The sequence below is a fragment of the Callospermophilus lateralis genome, chromosome 10 (assembly GCF_048772815.1).
Source record: "Callospermophilus lateralis isolate mCalLat2 chromosome 10, mCalLat2.hap1, whole genome shotgun sequence".
NCBI classification, from domain to species: domain Eukaryota; kingdom Metazoa; phylum Chordata; class Mammalia; order Rodentia; family Sciuridae; genus Callospermophilus; species Callospermophilus lateralis.
Window position 1 is genome coordinate 59124395 of NC_135314.1, and position 23525 is coordinate 59147919.

The 23525-nt window shown below is 37.6% G+C and overlaps 1 pseudogene; it reads left to right on the plus strand.

Moving 5' to 3' along the window:
- The first annotated feature begins 17343 nt into the window (after positions 1–17343).
- Positions 17344–23525, plus strand: part of LOC143407837 (elongation factor 1-alpha 1 pseudogene) — a 32253-nt pseudogene continuing 26071 nt past the window's right edge.

Here is a 23525-nt window from a genome sequence, read left to right on the forward strand (position 1 = left end):
CTTGGTTGTCTTCTTCCTGGTTATCAGTGTGGCCAGCAGTTGGGGGTGTGGCTGGGCTTTCTTCTTCCAGGGATTCTCCTGGATCCTCTTCTTCAGGAGCGTCCATTCTCTGAGGTCTCCCTGACTGGTCTCAGTTGCCAGGCGCCGTGGGTGGGGCCGCTCCGTTGTCCTGGAGACCTTCGTGGAGTCAGGCTTCCTTGGGCTTTGTTCCCGCCTGGGCTCCTGCCTGGGTGGGCTGGTGAACGCCTGGCTGCAGGGCTCTCTGCAGGACTGCAGGGCTGCTGACTGCAGTGGGAAGCCCCGTGAAGCCGCAGTGCCTTCTACTGAGGAGCGAGACTGCCACTCCCAGGCAACCAGGGCTCCCCAACCATCTCCAGCACTCAGGCCTTGGGGCCCATGTGGATGCCTCCAGCGTACCCGCGGAGGGGCGCAGTGATGTGAGAACTAGACCTTCACAGGTGCCACTCCTCTAATTCACACCCCCACACCGCATGGGGGCCACGTACCTGAACAGAGGTTACCATTACTATCAAATCAAAGTCCTGCTTCTCCTAATTCTGAATTCTGTCTTACTAGAATTGTGTTGCAACGAGTGTTAGTGTTGGGCACCGTGCTAGTAAATCTAAAATGCTAGAATCTAAATGCTATTCTTTAGATTCTTATCGATATTGGAGTGATGTGGCCACATGTTCTTTAAAAATGTTTTTTTTTTAGCCTTGCCCTGTGATGCATGCCTATAATCCCAGCTACTCCGAAGGTGGAGGATCACAAGTTCGAGGCCAGCCTCAGCAATTTAGCCCTAAGCAACTAAGTGAGATCTGACTCAAAATGAAAAATAAAATGGACTGGGGATGTAGCTCAGTGGTAAAGTGACCTGGGTTTGATCCCCTGTACCCAGGCAAAACAACCCCACCCCCTAAAACAACAACAACAAAAAACAAGAATTTATTTTTCAGTACTATCTTTACAAAATAGTGCCAGTGCTATTTTCAGTGGTACCAGGAGGAGTTTAGATCTAACTCTCATGTTACCAAAATATTTGGATTTTTTCTTTACAGTAAAAGAATGTAGAAGGGAGAGTTCTTGTCCTTCCACTCCCAGCCTCTTCTCTGTCTCATGGGACAGGTTAGCAGCTATTTCCCATCTCCTTTGTAACAAGCATCCCCTTTGGAAACTCAGGCCCCAAGGTGTTTTCTTCCTGAATTGGTTGGATAGTTTATGCCTGGACCACCAGGCAAAAGCGAGGAGATCCAGTGAGAATGGATTCTAGAATCACACATTCAGTGATCTTAAAGCAGAAAGAAGGTTTAGGAGGAGACCAAACCAGAGTTCCTGAAAGGAGGGAGTAAAGAAAGTAGAGGAAGATATTAGCGGGAATATTTAACAAGTAGAGAGTTTGCACTCATAGTGGTGGCGACAGTGGGGTCTGATTTTGAGATTTGACTCCTTCAAAGTCAGCAGGCCCTCTATAATCAGGAGCAGGATAGTAAAGAGGTGGTGATTGATGAGACATTTTTCTTTGATTTTCTAAAGCCTAGAATCACTGAGGCAGGCCATATATGGTTAGGCATTCTATCAATAGGAGTTTAATTGCATCTAGCAACTAGAGATGAGGTTTAAAATCTAATCACAAATAGTTGTGATCAATCTATATGTGGTAACCTTGGTACCATACTTAGGAACAGAAAGGGGTCACTAAGCACACTGAAATAAAATCATTTATGTAACCACACCTAGAACATAACAGGTGCTCAAGAAGTGTTTATTGAATATACATTTATGAATTATCTGCCATTTTTATTTATTTAAGATTGTGTGGAGCGAATGAACACTGTGTTTAGAGTAAGAGATATAAGCTATGGTTTGCAGTTTCAAAGACATTGGTATTGGCATGGGTATAGCAGCAGATCTTTTTTTCATTTTATAATTTAAGTATAATCATTGTAGAAAAGCAAGAAAAATAAGCATAAAGGAAAAAATGTTCTCAGCACCCAAGTAATTTTTATTAATATTTTGATGTATATCCTTCTGGAATTAGCCTGATGCAAATCCATATGCCTGTATCTTTAAATATGTATATATTTTACAAAATTATTCTTCATTTATTTGAGATCTTTCTTCTTTTTTAATATAGGTGTTTATTAATTTCACTCTGAGCATTGCTTTTGCTGCATCCCATGTTTCTGGGTGTGATATGTTTTCATTCATCTCAAAGTATTTTCTCATTTCCCTTTTGATTTCTTTGACAAATTGTTTAACATTTTGTTGTTTAATTTCCAAATATTTGTGAATTTTCCAATTTTCTTTTTGTTACTGATTTCTCCTTTGTCCTATAGGTTCACAGAAGATAAGTTGCATGATTTCAATCGTTAAAATTTATTGTTTTGTGACCTACTGAAAGGTCTATCCTAGAAAATGTTCTAAGATAGGAATGTGTATGTACACCACATTTTCTTTATCCTTTCATCTATTTAAGGGCACCTAGGTTTGTTCCCTAGCTTTGCTATTGTGAATTGTGCATCTATAAAGAAGAATGACTTTATGGCATTTGCCCGTAAATGGGTGGAACTGGAGACTATCATGCTAAGTGGAATAAATCAGTCCACAAAAGTCAAAGGTTACATGTTTTCTCTGATATGTGGAAGCTGATCCAAAATAAAGTGGGGAGGGGATAAAAAATAAAACATCAGTGGAGTAGATGAAGGGGGAATGAAGAGAAGGGAGGAGGAGGGACAGGATATGGAAAGACAGTGGAATGAATCTGACCTAACTTTCCTACATAGATAAATGAATATATCACAATGAATCTCACCATCATGTATTTCCACAAGACATTAATTTTAAAAACATGTAAGTAAATAGCAGTAAGATCAGTACAGCAGAGGTAAGGGAATGGGGGAGGGAGAAGGAGAGGGAAAGGAAAAGTACTGGGAACTGAATTAGAATGAATTATGTTCCATGCTTTTATAATCATGTCAAAAATGAATCCTAATATTAGGCCTAACTAAAAATAACCAATATTTTTAAAAAGGCATTTAACTGTCCTTGTAAAAAAAAAGTGTGCATTTGCTATTGTTGGGTGGAATATTCTTTATGTGTTTTTTTTGGTCTAGTTGGTTTTTTTCAAGTCTTATATTTGCTTATTGGTCTTTTTTCTAGATTTTCTATCCATTACTGAAAGTGAGTGAATTTCCAACTGTTTTTGTAGAATTGTTTCTCTTTCTCCCTTAAAGTCTGTCAGTGTTTGTTTCATATATTTTGGAGCTCTGCTGTTTGGTGCAATATGTTTATAATTACAATATCTTCTCGTGTAGTTGAACCTTTTTATCAATATATAATGTACTTCGTTGTCTCTTGTAACAGTTTTTGGCTTAACTTCTATATTTTATCTATTAGTATAACAACTCCAGCTCTCTTTTGGTCACTGTTGGCATAGGATATCTTTTTCCATCCTGTCACTTTCAACATATTTGTATCTTTGGAGCTAACAAGATTCTCTTGTAGACCGCATATAGGTGGATCATGTTTTTGTTTTTTCTTTCCTTTTCCTTTTTTAAAAATTCATTCTGTCAATCTGTGCCTTTTCTTTGGAGAATTTAATTACTGATGAGGAAGGACTCTCTTCTGCCAGTCTACCATTTGTTTTCTATAATTATATCGTTTGTTTTCTATAGTTCTATAGTTATATTTTTAATTTCTCTACCACTACCTTCTTTGTGTTTAATAGATTTTTGTAGTGTACCATGTTGATTCTTTTCTTACTCCTTTTATGAATATAATTTTTATTATTTTCTTTGTGGTTACCAGGGAATTACAATTAACCTCTTAAACCTGAAGCCTCTTATTTTTAATAGTGGATTCAATAGTATACAAAACTGTTCCTATATAGCTGTATTTCTCCTCTTTTAAGTTGTCACAAATCACATCCTTATACATTGTGTGTCCATTAATATGGATTTGTAATTATTGTTTTGTGCATTTATAATTTAAATCATATAAAAAAGAGAAAAGATGAAAACCAAATATATGATAACACTGGCTTTTGGATTTACTTACACAGGACTCTATATCAATGTTATTTTCTTCATATAGCTTCGAGTTGCGATCTAATTGTTTATACTTGAAGGCCTTTCTTTAAAATTTCTTGTATGGCAGGCTTACTATAGATGACATTTCTCAGATTTGTTTACCTAGGAAAGTCTTAATTTCTTTTACTTTTAAAATGATAGTTTTGCTGAATGTATTTTTAGCAAAACAGTTTTGTTGACAGTATTTTCTTTTAGTATTTTAAATATTTCATCCTGCTTCCTTCTTGTCTCCATGACTTCTGCTAAGAAGTTGTCTGTTGATCCTGAAGGTTCTTGTGTGGGAGCCACTTCTTCTTTGCTGCTTTCAAGATTCTCTTTCAGATAGTCTGACTTTTACAGTAGAATGGATAGGACATAACTTTCCTATGTTCATACACAAATGCACGACCAGTGAAACTCCACATCATGTACAACCACAAGAATGGGATCCTCCTAATTAGAATAAGTTATACTCCATGTATGTATAATATGTCAAAATACACTCTATACTGTCAAGTATATCTAAAAATAACAAATAAAAAATAAAGACTACTATAGATAACTATGTTACAATTAGAAGATTTTTAAAAAATTTACATTGTATATCCAATTTTTCTCTTTTATTATTGTCTTTTTGCCTTTGTGGAAAACCATTTGACTGGATACAGTTGGGTCTATTTTTGGACACTGGATTTAATTCTTTTATATTATATTCCTGTTTTTATACAAATATAACTCTCTTAAGTATTATTAAAAAAAAGAAAATCTGACTTTTGAACATTTGATATTGATGTGCCATGGTGCATCGTTTTGTGCATTCTTCTTGGCATCATTGTTGAGATTCTTGGATATGTAGATTTGTTTCTTTTATCAAAATTGAGAAGTTTTTTAGCCATCATTTCTTCAAATATTCTTTTCATGCCCCTCCCCCATTTCTGGAGCTCCCATTGTGTGTATGTGGTATACTTGATCATGTCCTGTAGGTCTCTGAGACTGTTTTCATTTTTCTTCATTCTTTTTTTTTCTGCTCCTTGGGCATAATATTTTTAAGTGACCTGTCTTTATTTTGTTGATCCTTTCTTCTGCCTCCTCACTTCAGCTGTTAATATCCTCTAGAGGACTTTTCATTTCAGTTATTGTACTTTTCAGCTCTGGTAATTTTATTTGGTTCCATTTTATAATTTCTATCTCTTTATTGCTATTCTTCATTTGTTAAGACATCATTTTCATGATTTCCATGAGCCCTTCATCCATAGTTACATTAAACTCTTTGAACTATTTAAGACAATTGATTTAAAGTTTTTGTCTATTATGTTCAATTTGTGTGTTTCCTTAATGATAGTTTCTGTCATTTTCTCTTGGGAATGAGCCACACTTACTTACTTGTTTATTTGCATGTTTCATGATAAAAACCAAAGTTGAAAACTGAACATCTTGTATATTATAATGTAATAGCATAATATAATAGCTCTGGAAATCATGTTATTCCCCTCCTTGTTTTTTTTTTTTTTTTAAGTAGGTATGGATTTTGTTTGTTCAGTGATTTTTCTAAACTTTTTGTAAAGCCCATAGTTTTCATCATTTTTAGTTTCTGAAACCTTCCTTCCTTTTTAAAATATATATATAGGTTTTAGTTGTAGACACAATACCTTTATTTATTTTTATGTGGTGCTGAGGCTCGAACTAGTGCAACGCATGTGTGAAGCAGGCATGAGGCAGGCACTCTACCACTGAGCTACAGCCCAAGTCCTGATACCTTCCTTCCTTTAATATGTAGTCAGATAATGTTTTGACAGATTTTCTTGAATGCCTAGAATTAAATATAAAAAACAAAAGAATCTTTTCCAGTCATTGTAAATTGGCTTTGTTTTGGGGAAGTCCTTTAGTGCTTTGGCTATACCTATAACTCTGCTTTAGCTTTTGCTTTCTGCTTACTATAAACCTAAAACCAACCAGAGGTAGAAAATTAGGGTTTCTCAGATCTTTTCTGAGCATGTATCCTTCTCTGGGCCACATGCAGGAAACTTGCAATTTTCTAATTATTTAAATGATTTCTCTCCTAGCTTTTCCTGCTAAACTGTCAACATGTCTGTTGTTTACTTTGATCTTCATCTTTTGACCCAGATGTCAGAAGATTGCCTTTCAGTATTTTGGGGGAATACCCTTTTTATAGCCACTTCTGACTTGATGGAGATTTGGGCCTACTTTTTCTTCTGTTAGGAGCAGGGTCTCTAGTCTAATTTCTAGATCCTTGGTCCACTTTGAGTTGAGTTTTGTGTTTGCTGAAAGATAGGGGTTTAATTTCATTTTGCTGCATATGAATTTTCAGTTTTCCCAACATCGTTTGTTGACGAGGCTATCTTTTCTCCAATATATGTTTTTGGTGGCATTGTCTAATACAAGATAACTGTATTTATGTGGATTTGTCTCTGTATCTTCTGTACCATTGATCTACATGTTTATTTTGGTGCCAATACCATGTCACTTTTGTTACTAGAGCTATGGACTATAGTTTAAGGTCTGGTGTTGTGATGCTGCCTCCTGCTTCATTCTTCTTGCTAAGGATTGCTTTGGCTATTCTGGGTCTCTTATTTTTCCAAATGAATTAGAGCACCAATCTCCAGGATATATAAAGAATTCAAGAAACTTAACACCAAAACAACAGCAATAACAAACCCCTCCCAAAACAAATAACTTAATCTATAAATGGGCTAATGAACTGAACAGACACTTTTCAAAAGAAGATATACAATCAATCAACAAATATATGAAGAAGTGTTCTGCCGCAGTCTGGCTGGGCACAATTCATGAGCCACTTGTCAAGCAGAAATGAACTTTATTTTTAGAACACACACGCAGCACCACACAAGCTCTTCAGGAATTCCCTCAGAGCCCAACTGCCACCACCGGCTTCCAGCGAGCCTCTCAACCCCCACTCCTCTTCTCTTGAGGCTGATTGGCTGGGTCACCTGGGCGGAGCCAAAAGAGTCCCCCAGTGAGCAGCTCCGTGGTCTGAAAGGGTGGGGAAAGAGCCCAATGAGCATCACCACAGAGGAGCCAATCAGCTGGCAGCTGGAAGTTTGCTGGGGCCGCTGTGAGCCAATCAGCTGGAAGTTTGCTGGGGCCCCTTTGGCTGTGGCTCTCAACAGTGTTCATCTCTAGTAATTAAAGAAATCGGCAGTTATCAAGAATAAAACCAATAATTGTTGGAGAGGATGTGGGGGAAAGGGTACACTCATACATTGCTGTTGGGACTGCAAATTGGTGCAACCACTCTGGAAAGCAGTATGGAGATTCTTTAGAAAACTTGGAATAGAACCATCATTTTCACTATTGGTATATAATAAAGTTATTGATTTGTCTATGTTGATTTTGTAACTTGCTACTCTTCTTAATTTATTTAAAAACTCTTGGAGCTTTTTGTATCTTCTAGGTATAGGGTCATATATATAATCTGAAAGAGTGATAATTTAACTTCTTCCTAATTTGTATTTCTTTTATTTTCTTTTCTTGCCTAATTGCTCTGGCTAGAATTTCTAGTACTATATTCAGTAGGAGTGGCGAGCATGGACATTCTTATTTTGTTCCAGATTTTAAAGGAAATGATTTCAGTTTAGGGTCAATCACTATGATGTTGGTTTTATATTTATCCTATATAGTCTTAATGATGTTGAGGTAAGTTTCTTCTTTGTCTAGTTTCTTCAGTGTTTTTGTCATGAACAGATTCTAAATTTTGTTGAAGGCTTTCTAGGCAGTTTTTGAAATGACTATATGATTTTTGTTTTTAATTGTATTTATGTGGTGAATTGTATTTATTGTGGTGATTCTATTGATTTGCATTTGTTTAACTATCTTTGTGTCACTGGAATGCAACCAACTTGGTCATGATGCAAAATCTTCTTAATGTGTTTTTGAATATGACTTACTAATACCATATTAAGGCTTTTTGCATTTATGTTCATCAGGGATATTGGTCTATAGTTTTATTTCTTTGACATGTCCCTATCTTGTTTGTGGTATAAGGGTGATACTGGCTTCATAGAATGAATTTGGAAGTATACCATCCCTCTCTATTTCATGGAATAATTTGAAGAGCATTGGCATTTGTTCTTCTTTAAAGGTCTGATAGGCTTCAGCTGAGAATTCACCTACTCCTGGGCTTTCCTTTATTAGAAGGCTTTTTATTACTGCTTCTATCTCATAGTTAATTATTGTTCTCTTGGTTTTCTATTTCCTCTTAATTCATATTTGGCAAGTCTTATGAGTCTAGAAATATATCCATTTTTTCTTGATTTTTCTTCCACTTTACTGGATTATAAATTCTCAAAATAGTTCCTAATAATCCTATGGATTTAAGTGATGCTTCTGGTAATTTCTCCTTTTACATCTCTAATTTTATTAATTTGGGTCTTTTTGTTTTTGTGAGTTTAGGGAAGGGTTTGTCAATCTTAAATAAGATTTTTTCAAAGGAGCAGTTCTTTGTTTTGTTGATCCTTTTTATTGTCTTTTAAATCTCTATTTTATTGATTTTTGCCTCTTCATAATTATTTCCTTCCTTCAACTGGTTTTGTGATTGGTTTGTTCTTCTTTTTCAAGGGTCTTGACATGCATTATTAGATTGTTTATTTGGGATCTTTTTGATTTTATTATGTAGTACACAAAATTATAAACTTTCCTCTTAGAACTAACTTCAGAGTGTCCCATAGGTTCTGGTGTGTTGTATAACTATTTTTTTTTTTAATTCTGAGATTTTAAAAAATTTTCTTCTAATTTCTTCTGATATCCATTTATCATCCCAAAGCATATTGTTTAGTCTTTGTTTATATAGTTTCAGTAGATTTTTTGTTTTTGTGTTGATTTCTGATTTCATTCCCTTATAATCAGATAAGATATGGAATTATGTTGATGTTTTGTATTTGCTAAAAGTTGCTTTGGAACCTAAATTATAGTCTGTTTTAGAAAAGGTTTCATGGACAGCTGAAGAGAGTGAATTAGACTGTTGTTAGATAAAATATTCTATAGATGTTTGTTTAGTCTATTTGATTTATAATATTTTTTAGATTTGAAGAATCTTTACTGAGTTTATATCTGTATGATCTATCTTTTGGTGAGAGAGATGTTTTGAAGTCACTCAGTATTATTGTACTGGAGTCTATCTTCTCTGAGTCTTTAAATTGAAAAGTGTCCCTTTTGTGTAATTAGGTGTACTGATGTTTGGGAAATAAATATTTACTATTGTTATATCTTCTTGTTGGATTGTTTGTTCTCTTTACCAGTTTGAAGTGACTTTCTTTGGCTCTTTTGATTAATTCTGGCTTGACTCCTGCTTTGTTGGATATGACAGTAGTCACTGCTGCTTGTTTTCAGGCTCCATTTGCATGGTATAGCAATTTCCATCCATTTACTTCCAGTCTGTGGCTGTCTTTGCCTGTAAAGTGAATCTCTTGCAAACAACATATAGTTGAATATTATTTTTAATTCATCATTTTATCTTTTTATTAGACACATAATTGGGTTGCTATAACAGAATATCACAGACTCAGTAAATTATCATGAGAAGGAATTTATTTCTCACAGTTCTGGAGGCCAGGAAGTCCAATATCAAGATGCTGGCATTTGATGAGAGCCTTTTTGCTGTGTCATCCAGTGGCAGAGGGTTAGGGGGTGAGAGAAGATGAGAGAGCATGAGAGAAAGGGAACAAGGGAACTGAATTCATTCTTATGAGGAATATGCTGGTGCAGTAATCAAACATTCTCATGAAAATAGCATTAATGCATTCATGAGGGATGTTCTCATCATCTAATCACTCTGTCTTTCCATGTTTCAACACTATTGCATTGGTGATTAAGTTTCCAACACATGGATTTTGGGGGCCACATTCTAACCACAGCATAACTCATTTATTGCTGTCCAGTTAGTCTGTTTCCATATCTTAGATTTTGTGAATAAGGCTGCCTTGAACAAGGGAGCACAGCAGTTTTGGTGTGTTTGTCTTTCTAGGAATTTGTCCATTTCTTCTATAGTACCTAATTTATTTATTTTTTAAGAGATAGTGTCTTACTATGTTGCCCAAGTTGCCTAAGTTCAAGTGATTCTCTGTCCTCAGTCTCCTGAGTAGTGGGGCTATAGATGCATGCCATCATACTCAGCCTAAATTACTTAATTCATGCCCTTCTACATAGTATTCTCTTATTATACTTTTATTTTTGAAAGACTGATAATAATAACCTTTCTTTCATTCCCGATTTGAGTCTTGTTGATTTTTATGTGGTTAATATAGTTTAAAAAAATTGTAATTTTGTGATCTTTCAAAAACTCAATTCAAAATTATTTTTTCTCTCATTTTTCTATTCTTTGATGCATTAACTTCTATTTAGTTTTTGTTATTATTATTTATTATTTCATTCTTTCTTCTTGGTGCTAGCATAGTTTGCTCTCCTTTTATAGTTTCTTAATGTGAAAATTTAGTTTGTTGATTGGAAACCTTTGTTCTTTTAAAATATTTACAGCTATAAAATTTTTCTCTAAGCATTGCTTTTCTGCATTTCATAAGTTTTGGTATGTTGTGGTTGCATTAAATTCATATCAAGGTAATTTCTAATTTCTTCTTTGACCCATTGGTTTGTTTCGGAATGTATTGTTTAATTTTCACATATTTATGAATTTCTCAATTTTTCTTTTGCCAATTTCTAACTCAATTTCACTATAATGAGAAAACATGACTTGTATGTTTTTTTAAAAAAATTATGATGTATCTTGTTAAAATAAACATTCCCCAAATATAAACATCTTAGCAAGCAAGCATTCAATATTTAAAATTATTGAGATATTTGACATTCTTATCTTTATATTAAGATTTTATAATCTTTTGTGTTTAATTTATATTCACAGCACATCTCATTCCATACAAGCCATATTTCCCATGTTCAAAGCCACATGGAGTTAGTGCCTGCTTTCTGGGAAACAATTCTTTAAAATTTATTGATGCTTGTTTTATGGCTTAGCATGTGGTTTATCTTAGAGAATGTTCATGTGTACTTAAAATTCTACATTTTTTATGACTCTATATTTTGTAACTAAGGAGTTTTTTTTTCTAAAAGCAACTATTTAATTTTTTTTAAGACACAGGGTCTTGCTACATTGCCCAGGCTGTCCTTAAACTTCTGGGTTGGGCTCACATGGTGTGGTGGTACATGTCTGTAATCCCAATGGCTTGGGAGGCTGAGGCAGGAGAATCAACAAGTTCAAAAGCCGGCCTCAGCAAAACTGAGGTGCTTAGCCACTCAGTGAAACCCTGTCTCTAAATAAAAAAATAAAAAATAGGGCTGGAGATGTGGCTAAGTTGTTAAGTGCCTCTGAGTTCAATCCCTGGTTACCCCCCTGCCCATCAGAAAAAAAGAAAAAGAAAAAACCTCCTGGGCACAAGTGATCCTCCTGCCTCAGCCTCCCAAGTAGCTGGGACTACAAGCATATGCCACTGCAACCAGCTTTAATTTTTAAAATACAGAATTTGTATATTATGTTATTACAACATAGACTCTTCCTCCACTCATACTTCCTCATCTTTTTCAGATAAGAAGAGATGTCTCTTGTGGAACTTTTGCTCTGGTGGGACTATTTTTCTAGAACTGGTAAGTGGTTTTTATTGATAAGGTTCTATTTACTATTAGCAGTTATCTCTGATTCCCTAGCTGGTGTTTTTGGTGATGCTTTGCCTCTCATATTCTTCAAATATTAAACATCTTTCATTTCTTAGTCCTGCAAAACACCATTTTCCATTTCAAAAGATATTCCATATAAATAAATCTGTAGTGTTGCTATGCCAATAGGCAATTATTTGAAATAGAAATCAAGAAAAAAGCAATCCTTTTTATAATGGCTACAAAAAATACATAAGAAAAAATGTAACCAAAGAGGTAAAAGATCTCTACAATGAAAATGATAAAACATTGATGAAAGAAAAATTGAAGATAAAATAGGAAATGGAAAGACAATATATGTTTATGGATTGGAAAAAGTTAATATCTTTAAAATGCCTATACTGGGCTGGGGAGGTAGCTCAGTGATAGAATGCTTGCCTAGCATGCCTAGTAAACCAGTACATGGCCAAGTGATTTTTAAAAAAGATGCTAAGAACAGACAGTGGAGAAAGGACAGTCTTCAATAAGTGGTGCTAGGAAAATTAGATATAGATATGAAAGAAAATGAAATCAGCTGTGGCTGTGGCTCAGTGGTAGCACACTTGCCAGGCATGTGTGAGGCACTGGGTTTGATTCTCGGCACTGCATGTGAATAAATAAAAATAAATAAAGGTCAGTCAACAACTAAAAAAAAAATTAAAGAAAATGAAATCAGACAGACCCTATTTCATACCAGTTACAAAAGTCAGCTCAAAATTAATTGAAGATCTAAATGTGAGATGTGAAGCTGTGAAACTACTAGAAGAAAATGGTGGAAATTTTTGGGAACATTTGAACGGACAAGGCTGTTTTGACAAGGCCCCATAAGCACCTGAAGCAAAAGTGAAAATAGACAAATGTGATTCCATCAAGCTAAAACCTTTCTGCATAGCAAAGAAAAAAAAATCTAGAGACACATAGAGAATGGGAGAAAATATTTTAAAACTATATAGATGACAATGGGTAAAGCAGATCAATGGGTAAATATCCAGAATATAAGAACTCAAAACAACTCACTAGTCCAAAAAACAAATAACCAAATTAATAAATGAGCGATAGATCTAAATAGACATTTCTCAAAAGAAGACATACAAATGAGCAATGGGTATATGAAAAAATGTTCAGCATCACTGGTCATTAGGGAAATCCAAATCAAAACCACAATAGGGTATTATCTCACTTAAGTAAGAATTATCACAAAGACAGAAGGTAACAAGTACAGGTAAGAATGTGGAGAAGAGGGAGCCCTTTGCACACTGTTGGTGAGAATGTAAGTTAGTGTAGCCATTATGGAAAATTGTACGGATGTTCCTCCAAATTTTAAGTAGTCACTGCCATGTGACTCAGCAGTTCCACTGCCATATCTAAAGGAAATGAAATCAGTATGTTGAAGAGACATTTGTGCTCTCATGTTTAATGCAGCATTATTCACAATAACAAGGAAATGGGGGAAAAAAACCCCAAGAACCCACCAACTGATGAGTGGATAAATGTGGTTTAAAAAAATAGAAAATGTGGTACATATATACAATGGAATACTATTCATCCATAAAAAGATTGAAATCCTGTCATTTGCAACAACATGGATGGAATCGGAGATCATTATGTTAAGTGAAATATGCCAGACACAGAAAGACAAATACCCATGGTCTCAGTCCTATGTAAAGCTTATGAAAGTTGCTTTTGTAGAAGTTGAAGGTAGAATAGTGGCTACTAGAAGCTTGGAAAAGTGGGGGACAGCAATTGGGAGGGATGGGGAGAATTTGATCAATGAGTACTAAGTTATTGTCGCGACCCCTTGCCCGCAAGGAAGACGCAACTCAGGAATCTTCTTTCAGCAGTTTATTCAGGCCTTGATTTAAGTATCTTATAGTGACTCACTTTCTTTCTTCTTCCTCTCTCTGAGGGCCCAAGCACAGCCTAATAAAGCCTCCCACGTACCAATCTTAAGCTGCCGCGTGGGTCTTTCTTATAGGGTGGCAAGAGATAGCGTGCCAACTCTCCACAAAGGAATTTGATTTATCACAGGCCACAGTGGAAGCCGGCGCCATCTTCTAATGGCGGCCACAATTTACAACAATGGCTTACTACAGTTCCCCCTTCTAATTTATAAAACAATGCAGGCGAAAGTAGAGGTCCTATCCTACTGTGCAGAAGTGGCTGCAATGTATGGTTCAGTCCTAAGGAGGGCCCTTCCCCAGACCTGACCCCATATCAGCCGACGCCTTTTTTCGTAGGGCGGGGGTGTGGACGTCAAACCCGCATGCAATAGGACATGCTTTCCTTGAGGTCCGTTGAAGGATCACTCAAGTGCAGTGCTTTGCCTCGCATCCTGCATCGTGATGAAGGTGGACGAAGGGGGACAGCTGAGGCTGTTCTGTGGCTGTACACAACGACAAACGAGTTGACAGCACCCTGAAAGAAAGGCACGGACTTTAAGGCGATAGAGAAGTATTAGTGTGGAAACCCACCTGCGTGCAATGGCAGCAAGACCGGCAGAGTGCAAGGGCTTTCCAACACTAAGAGAATAACGAGGAAAGACATGTCGATCCCAGTGCAATGTTATAACAACTTGGGGTGCAACGACCATGTCAAAGATTTACTGTTTAAGCTGCGCAAGCCAGACTTGAGGTGAATTGCCATTTTCTAAAGCTGCAAGAGCTTGGATGATCATAGCCTTATCGTGAGCATTGCGGGCCTTGAGGCGACAGAGAAACCACAAACAGAGAAACATACCGAAGCAACACATTGCACCAAAAATGCCTACCCCCACCCACTCTTTAAAAAAGGAAAAAGCAGAAGATATCCAATCGGTGAATTGACCCAAAGTCACGGGATCAACACGGGTGTTATTCAAGACAGCTATCTGGGTTAGTTGAGACTGGATCATGTCTTCCGCTTCCATGGACCAATTTCCAGCCAAATATTCGCCAATGATGCGGGAAGCATTCCTGGAATCATTAAATCTGACAGAGGTTATGCATAAATGTGCACGTTGGTCAACACAACCCAAAAGTACTAAGTCAGCCAATTCTTCTACCTGAGCTTGGAGTAAATCTATTCTTTGGTTGGCAGCTAAAATCCCTGACAAAATATGTTGATTAATTGTATTTTGGGATTCAAGTATAGTGGAAGTTTGTTGGACAACTTGATTAATGGTGGCAGCAGTTTGTACTTGATTGGCCATAGCCATTCCGGCCGTAACCGCTGCAGCAGCAGATATCGCCACGGCTGTCACTATAGCCGCTGTGATCCCAAAATCTCTGCGGACTCTAAGTAGCTCAACAATAGGGAATTTATCAGGATCCGCAGTGACCGGGATTGGGACAAAAGTTGGAATTTTCATAACCACTGCTACAGTCCAGGAACCATTCCAACACTCAGATAAGAGACAGGTAGTATGAGAACAATCCAGCATCTCCGATGAGGTGGCCTCAGCCAAAAGGAATAAGAAAGGGGATTGGACACAGACCATTGCAGGAGGCAATGCGGCATTATACAACAGAGAGTTGAATGAAACAGATGTAAGTCTATTACCTTGTTCACTTTCCCTAACAGTACCAGAAATATTAGCCAGCCAACTTTTGGCTCCTAGCAACTGAGCCAATGCAGAAATATCGGCTGAAGCCCCCTTTTCATTGGAAATCAGCCACTGAAACCAGGACCAACCTACTCCTGTAGAGGAGCTGGCACTATTGTTAAAGTTATAAACATACCTCTTAAGAGAGGGGGAAAGGGAGAAACCTTTAGCAACTTGATGTTTCTCCCAAGAATGATCCTGACAAGGCGTAAATGTTGGGGGGAAACCAAGATTAGGGGAACAGTAAGGAGAGGCCTTAAAATGAGTGGCCTTATAAATACTACTAGAAGAAGGAGGCACTGGGATTAGTACCTCGGAGATAATAGCCCAGGTAGTTATGTTAAGAGCAGAGCTGCTGTTTGCGGGGGTCCCTGAGCCTGATTGCTTCCCCGAAGCTACTTTGCTCAATACAGCACTGATAATGCTTCCTGAGACCTGATTGGACCGCAATGGTTCCTCCCAGTTAGTCAAATTTTTGGTCTTAAGGCTAATGCAATTAGCGTTTTTAAGGCTGAAACAAAAAACTCCTGTAAGATTAACTTGAGATTGATTAAAAATTCTCTCCATGTCCCCTCTAGGAGAGGCACAGGGAGCAGACATCTCACATGAGGTAGAAAAAAGAGTGGGGAGGACATTAGAATTACCATGAACCGGCATCGGCATTGGCCATGCCCGTGCCACTGCCCACCACTGCATTGGTGTCGCCTGTGCCATCGGCACCAGCACCAGAGCCAGAGCACTTAGCAGAATGAAGATCCTCATCACAGGATTGTTGTGGTATCTCTTGTTGCTGGTCAGTTGATGTCGAGACTCTTCTTGTCAAGCGTTCAGGGACCCACAACGGTTCCGTACGATCCTGGGGAAAAACACATACAGATCCTCGTGCCCATGTCAGCACGGGGTCAGGGCCATTCCATTGGCCCGTAAGAACATCCTTCCACTTAACATAGCCAATCACAGAGGGCTGAGGGGACACATGTCTATCGGCCGCAGAGCGACGATGAATATCCAAATTCAAAAAATTAATGGTAAAGAGAGCTAAGGACAGGCGTTCTTTAGGAGTGTGTTCAGCTCCTATTCCCCCTTTTTGTTTTTGTAAAGTTTCCTTTAAGGTGCGATGAGCACGCTCAACAATGCCTTGTCCTTGAGGATTATAAGGTAAACCACGAGTAAGTTGCACTCCCATAGTAGAACAAAAGGCTGTAAATTGTCTGCCAGTATAAGCAGGTCCATTATCAGTCTTAAGGGATGCAGGTGCACCCCATGCTGCCCATGCCTCTAAACAGTGAGTAATGACATTACGTGCCTTTTCTCCCGATAAAGCAGAAGCATGGATAATTCCAGAGCACGTATCAACGGAAACATGCACATACTTAAGGTTACCAAAGTCAGGTATATGTGTCACATCCATTTGCCAAACAACCAATGGCTTTAATCCCCGTGGGTTTACTCCATAATTAGGGGGATGAAGAAATGTGACACAATGGGGACATTGCAATATTATCTGCCGAGCATCCGCTCTTGAAATGGAAAAACGCCTGCACAGCGTTAATGCATTAACATGGAAGTTTTGGTGAAACAACTTAGCCCTCTCTAAGGAGGAAGCCAAGCATATCAATTGACTTCTAGTGGCTAAGTCCGCACAGGCATTACCTTAGGATAATGGACCAGGAAGAGAGGTGTGAGCCCTGATGTGCTTTGGATAAAAAGAAGCAGTGCGGTTAGAGATAAGCTGTTGAAGCTGAGTAAAGTAAACAGACACATTGTGGGCATCACTAATAGTTCCCACGGCCTCCAGGACTTTTAGTGCTTGTACCACATAACTGGAGTCCGAAATAAGATTAAAAGGAAAAGAACACTGTTTAAAAACTTCAATAACAATTTGTAGTTCTACCCATTGTGGATTTCCAGGAGCAAATTGATGCTGGATAGGGGGAGAGTCATTAATTACGTAGGCTCCCATTCCAGACTTGGAACCATCAGTAAAAATGTTAACAGCCCCCTCTATGTTCGGGCATGGAAAGCTCTCCTCGAAACACGCCCACTGTACGGCGGTGGGTCCGGAGGATTTTTTTTTTTTTTTTTTTTTTTTTTTCTTCTGAGCTCCTGTTTATTTTTGTTCCCTTCTCCCATAGTTAAACTCCCTAGCTGCCGAGACAGTCTCCCGAGCTCCTCCTGTTCTTCCTCCTCCTCTTCTGACCCACTTTTGCATGGGAGTGTGTGCAGTGTACTGAGATCTGGATACAAGCGTTTCCTCCCCCGTTTCTCGCTCTGCACATTCCCCTCCTCCTGAAATATTTCACTCCGTGCCAGAGACAATCGCCTCCTCCCCTGTTTCTCGCTCCGCACACTGCCATCCTCCTGAAATACGTCACTGCCTGCCGGAGATAATTGTTTCCTCCCCTGTTTCTCGCTCCGCACACTCCCACCCTCCTGAAATACCTCACTGCCTGCCATTTCTGATTTTTCTTCATGTAACTGCTCTAAAACTTCTTGTCCTTTAGTAAGTGCTTCCTGACATCTGCTATCTGTGAGGCAACTACGAATCATCTTCCAAAGGGGTATCACCCCACCCTCTAATATGCCCTGCTCAGAAGCAAAGTCAAGGTCTGTGCCTAACTTATCCCAGCTAGGCAGTGTAAGACTGCCAGAAAATGCAAACCACGGTGCAATAACATCTGTCTTCTGTAAAAATCTCTGTAAAGTACTACGTTTCACTTTTAGGCCCTTGGAACGTAACAGGTTATCTAGGGCCAGGAGAAGCGGACTTGAAGATACGGCACCCATGACACAACAAAAGACACACAACAAACAAGAGTGAAAGTAAGAGCAAAAGTACACAGTGCAGCTGCAATAAGATTTAATGCTCTCTCTGGCTTTACAGAGGAGCTGCCGCCTTGACAGCGGGTCCTAAATCACCTAGGACTAATCTCCGCTTTAACCGGGGTCCCAATTAACCTGGGACTAATCTCTGCTTTAATCGCAGGTCCCAATTAACCTGGGACTAATCTCTGCTTTAATCGCAGGTCCCAATTAACCTGGGACTAATCTCTGCTTTAATCGCAGGTCCCACCTTACCTGGGACTAACCGGTGCACCACCCCTGACTGCTGAAAGTTCTGGTTCCCGGGTTTCGGCACCACTTGTCGCGACCCCTTGCCCGCAAGGAAGACGCAACTCAGGAATCTTCTTTCAGCAGTTTATTCAGGCCTTGATTTAAGTATCTTATAGTGACTCACTTTCTTTCTTCTTCCTCTCTCTGAGGGCCCAAGCACAGCCTAATAAAGCCTCCCACGTACCAATCTTAAGCTGCCGCGTGGGTCTTTCTTATAGGGTGGCAAGAGATAGCGTGCCAACTCTCCACAAAGGAATTTGATTTATCACAGGCCACAGTGGAAGCCGGCGCCATCTTCTAATGGCGGCCACAATTTACAACAATGGCTTACTACAAGTTATAGTTAGGAAACATGAAATTCTGGTGTGTTGGGGTGACTATCAATAGCAATAATTTATATTTCAAAAAACTAGAAGAAAAGATTTTGAGTGTTTTCACTATAAAGAAAAGATAACCATTTGAGGAGATATGTTTAACCTGATTTCACCCTGCTTACATATTATACAATGACTCTGTGTATTGAAATATCACATGGTACCCCATAAATACGTACTCCACAATTTTTATATATGAGTTAGACATTTAAAAAAATACTATTAATAAAAATATATAGACTTAGAAGGAAAACAGGGAAGAGAAGAGAAGACAGCTGTCCATCTGCATTGGGAGTAGGTTATAATGCTCCCATACAGGACTGATTCAATGATCAGTCAAAAGATGCTCCTACGTCTAGAAGAGCATCTCCAGAGCTTTATACCCAGTGATGTGTGGAGGGAGAAAAAGGCTTAGAAAACAAAGGTGTTGTTTTAACTAATTGTCTCTGTTATTGGGAAGTTAGTTCTAACATTTAAATTGGTTAAAAAGCTAATTTAAATTTAAAAATTAGTTTTTGAGCCATATGTGGTGGTATACACCTGTAATCCCAGCATCTGGGGAGGCTGCGGTAGGAGGATCACAAGTTCACTCCTGGCTTCCACAATTTAGGGAGGCCCTAAGCAACTTAGCAAGATCCTTCCTTGAGAGAGGGGGAAAAAACCCTGAGGATGTGACTCAGTGGTTAAGTACCGTTAGTACAAAAAAAAAAAAAAAAAAAAAAAGGCACTTGCTCTTGCTCTGTGTCAGGCAATGTGGGATACAAAAATTAAAAAAAAAATACTTTATAGTTTGTAACCTTATTATTATGGTTTGGATAGGAGGTACCCCTGAAAAGCTCATGTATTAGGTAATGCAAAAAATGTTCAGAGGTGAAATGATTGGATTATGAAAGTTATAATCTCATCAGTGGATTAATCCATTTTATGGATTAATTTGAATGGATGATAGGTGATCACTGTAAGCAGGTAGGGCATGGCTGGAGGAAGTAAGTCACGGGGAGTGGGGTTGCACCCTTGTGGATAATATCTTGTCCCTGGTTCCTCGTGCTCTCTCTCTGTGTACTGGCGCCATGAGCTGAGTAGCTTTCCTCCTCCATTCTTTTGCCATGATGTTCTGCTTTATCTCAGGCCCAGAGCCATGGAGTCAGTCAACCATGAACTGAACCTCTGAAGCCATGATCCCCAAATAAACTTTTCCTCCTCTGTGTTGTTCTGGTCAGGTATTTCAGTCACAGCCATTAAAATGACCAACACACTCAAAGAATTTCATATTTTAGAAGACTCTGATAAAAAATAAGTATTTATAATACATTGGGTTAAAAGCTATGATGGGAGAAGTACAAACAGCTATCTCCATATACATATGCATGTACACACACACACACACACACACACACATACACACATAAACACACACACCTACACACTCAACCCAAATTTGAAGACTGGGAAGAAGTGACATAAAAGTAATATGGCTAGGGAGTTTGTTATAGGTCCTCTGGAGTGCTGAAGTCTGCCTGCAGCTCCTGCAGCAAAAATTTTTTAATATATTTTTTTAGTTGTGTATGGACTCAATGCCTTTATTTACTTTTATATGGTGCTAGGATCGAACCCAATGCTTCACACTTGTGAGGCAAGTACTCTACAACTGAGCCACAGCTCCAGCCCCTTGGCAATTTTTTTAACTGTTCTAAGTTTTAGTTTCCTCATATTTAAAATGTGGACGATAATAGTGTTCACCTTATTGATTTGCTGTGAAAATAAATAAGTTACTACATATAAATAGCTTAGCACAGTGCTTTAGTAAATAATAAAAAATGATAGCTCATTATTATTATGCTGAGAGCTGAAGGGTTATTAATGGTAAAGAAGTGCATGGGGGTGGTCAGTGTTAGAGGAATATTTCAGGTAGAAAGAAGCACATATTGAATGCTTGCAAGCAGACCAGATCATGGGGTGTTTGAATAACTAACAGAAATTCAATATGCTGTTATATTGAGTAAGGGACTGGATGATAATAGATGATGCAGAAGAAGTAGACAGGGGTCATATCACAGAGGCATTTGGCCTTTATCCCAACAGTATGCAGAGTCATCAAATGATTTCTTGCAGGGTACTGACCTGATTAGACTTGCATTTTAGATCTTTCTGGTTGTAATTGGGAAAATGGATAGAAGGAGGAAAAAAATTGGAAGTAGGGAGGCTAAGACCTTATTATAGAAACTTCCATTTTGAAAATGGCCAAGTTAAAAAAAATGGCACTATCCTCCTATTCCAGAAATCAGTCCAAGGTCAGAAGAAAGGAAACAGTTTGCATTTGCAAGCTCCATCTTTGAGCGATGGTAGATTAAATCTATAACCTTGAGCAAAAATACATGAGAAAGCTTTACTGAGAGCAGTTATGGCTAAAGAAGAAAAGGGGAAACTGTGGAGAAATGCTGCATATATATCTATATATCTATGTATATCTCTATATATCTATATCTCTATCTATATTTTTTTTCACACAAAACTGGCAAAGAAAACTTTCCCTGAGGGAAAACCCCCAGCAATTCCTTATTTGGAATAATGGTACTGTGGCAGTGGGAACATCTCTATACCTACTTATTATGAGTGAAAAGCAGGATTGATGGGGATGAATGAAGAACCACACTAATAAGCCATATCTACATTATATATTTTATCTTCTTGGTGGGACAGGCTGGAGGACAGAGATTCTACATTGAGTGCAGCCCTATAGCAATTGATCCTTGTTGACTGGAGAGAAGTAAAAGGAGAGAAAGCTTATATACATAACACTGTGTCATAAGAAACATCACCACGAATCAGGGGAATTTCTGCTAAGTCAGAACAGGCTCTTGATTCTGTTCTCTTACAATCCTCCTATCAATAGTGAGTGATCATAGGAATAATTCATTGCATTCAAACATGAGCAGTAATAAAAAAGGATCATCATAGGATCTATATAAATGAAATTTAAAAAGGAGAAAAGGAACAGTAAAGAAATAGGGGCAGAAACTCTCATCAGAAAAACAGCTACTATAAATCACAAGAATTTTGACAAACCATGTTGCCATGCATTAAAAGGTAAAACAGCAAAACTTGCTCAGGCACTGCCCCCACATAAAGATGAACTCAAAACAAAAAACTCGTAGGGCTCAGAGAAGATATTCTGAGATTGCAGAAGGAATTGAAAAATGAGTTTAGGGAATAAATGGGAGAGAAATAGGAAACTATTATATAAATAAAGATGTCCTTGAAGCAGCCCAAATATAAGTAGATACAACTGAAAACATACTAGAGACAAGCAAGTCGAAATTAAGAAAAAAAAAGAAAAAAGAAAAAGAAAGAAATGTTATTCCCAAAGAAGGATTAGGGACAAAAATAATTGGTAAATAGGAAAAGATGATGATTCAGTTTACACCAGTGAATATAGATTGCATGGAATGGAATATGTGTGTGTGTATATATATATATATATATATATATATATATATATATATATATATAGAGAGAGAGAGAGAGAGAGAGAGAGAGAGAGCGAGCATTTTCCCTTAGATTGAGTGGAAGGGATGCAATACTTTATTATATAATTCATAATTTTTTTCTAGAAATACAAATAGCCCTGGATTTATATATGAAAAAGGCATACTGTATCTCAGAAAAACTTGGCATAGATTGTCAACACCGACATCATATTATTAACAAAATTACTATACCTCAAAGGTTAAGACTCCATGCTACCAGGCAGAAAGATGAAATTGCATGTAAGGAAAAAGTTCAGACCGGTTCATTTTTATTCAGAGCAGTAAACAATACTAGAAAATCATAGAATAAAACTTAAAATTCTCAAGAAAAGAAAGTGTAGCCTCAGGAAATATATTCCCAACCAAATCATCTTTCCTAGTATAAAGAAACCAGTTAGCTTTGAATATTAAAAAACCCAGAGAATATAATTACCATGAGTCTTTATAGCAGAAAATGTCAGCAAATAGATAAATGGAGAGACATTATGGCAAAAGGAGTGGTAATGAGGCACTCATAGAATGATTGAATGTGAAATTAGGAGTGGGAAGGTTGCTGAGGGGAGGGGGAGGAAGGGTCAAGGTTAGAAAGAAGGGTGGTTGGACATGATGTATGCATGTGTGAAAATATCACAATGAATCCCATTAATTTATACACTTACTATGTGTTTATAATCATAATAATTGTTAAAAAGATGGAGCTTACTTGGAATTAACGGTTAGAATGGAGTCTAGTTTATAAACTCTGAAAAGGGATATGATAGAATAAACAAAAGATAGTAAAGAGGAGGAAAAAATGGGAAGCGGTGGTGTAAGTACCCTTTATGATTGGAAGCTAAAATTTATTTAAAGCTGATAAATGAAAAAACATAGATAACAGAAGATAAATATATTTAAAATTAAAGACAAGAAAAAATCTTTTAATTGACTAAAATTTGTTTGAATGAAGAGGAAGGTAGAAACGAAAAGGAAATATACTAATTTATTAAATCATCAATAGTATGGAGTCAGTCAATACCACCTAGTGCAATGGGGGATTACCCACAAGGCTACAGATATACTTACAAATGTTAGAAATATGGTATGTGTAAAGATGTTTATTGCAACATCATTTCTTTTTTTTCTTTTTTTTTTCAAATTTTTATTTTTTATTAGTTGCTCAGACAATACAATGATCTTGACATAT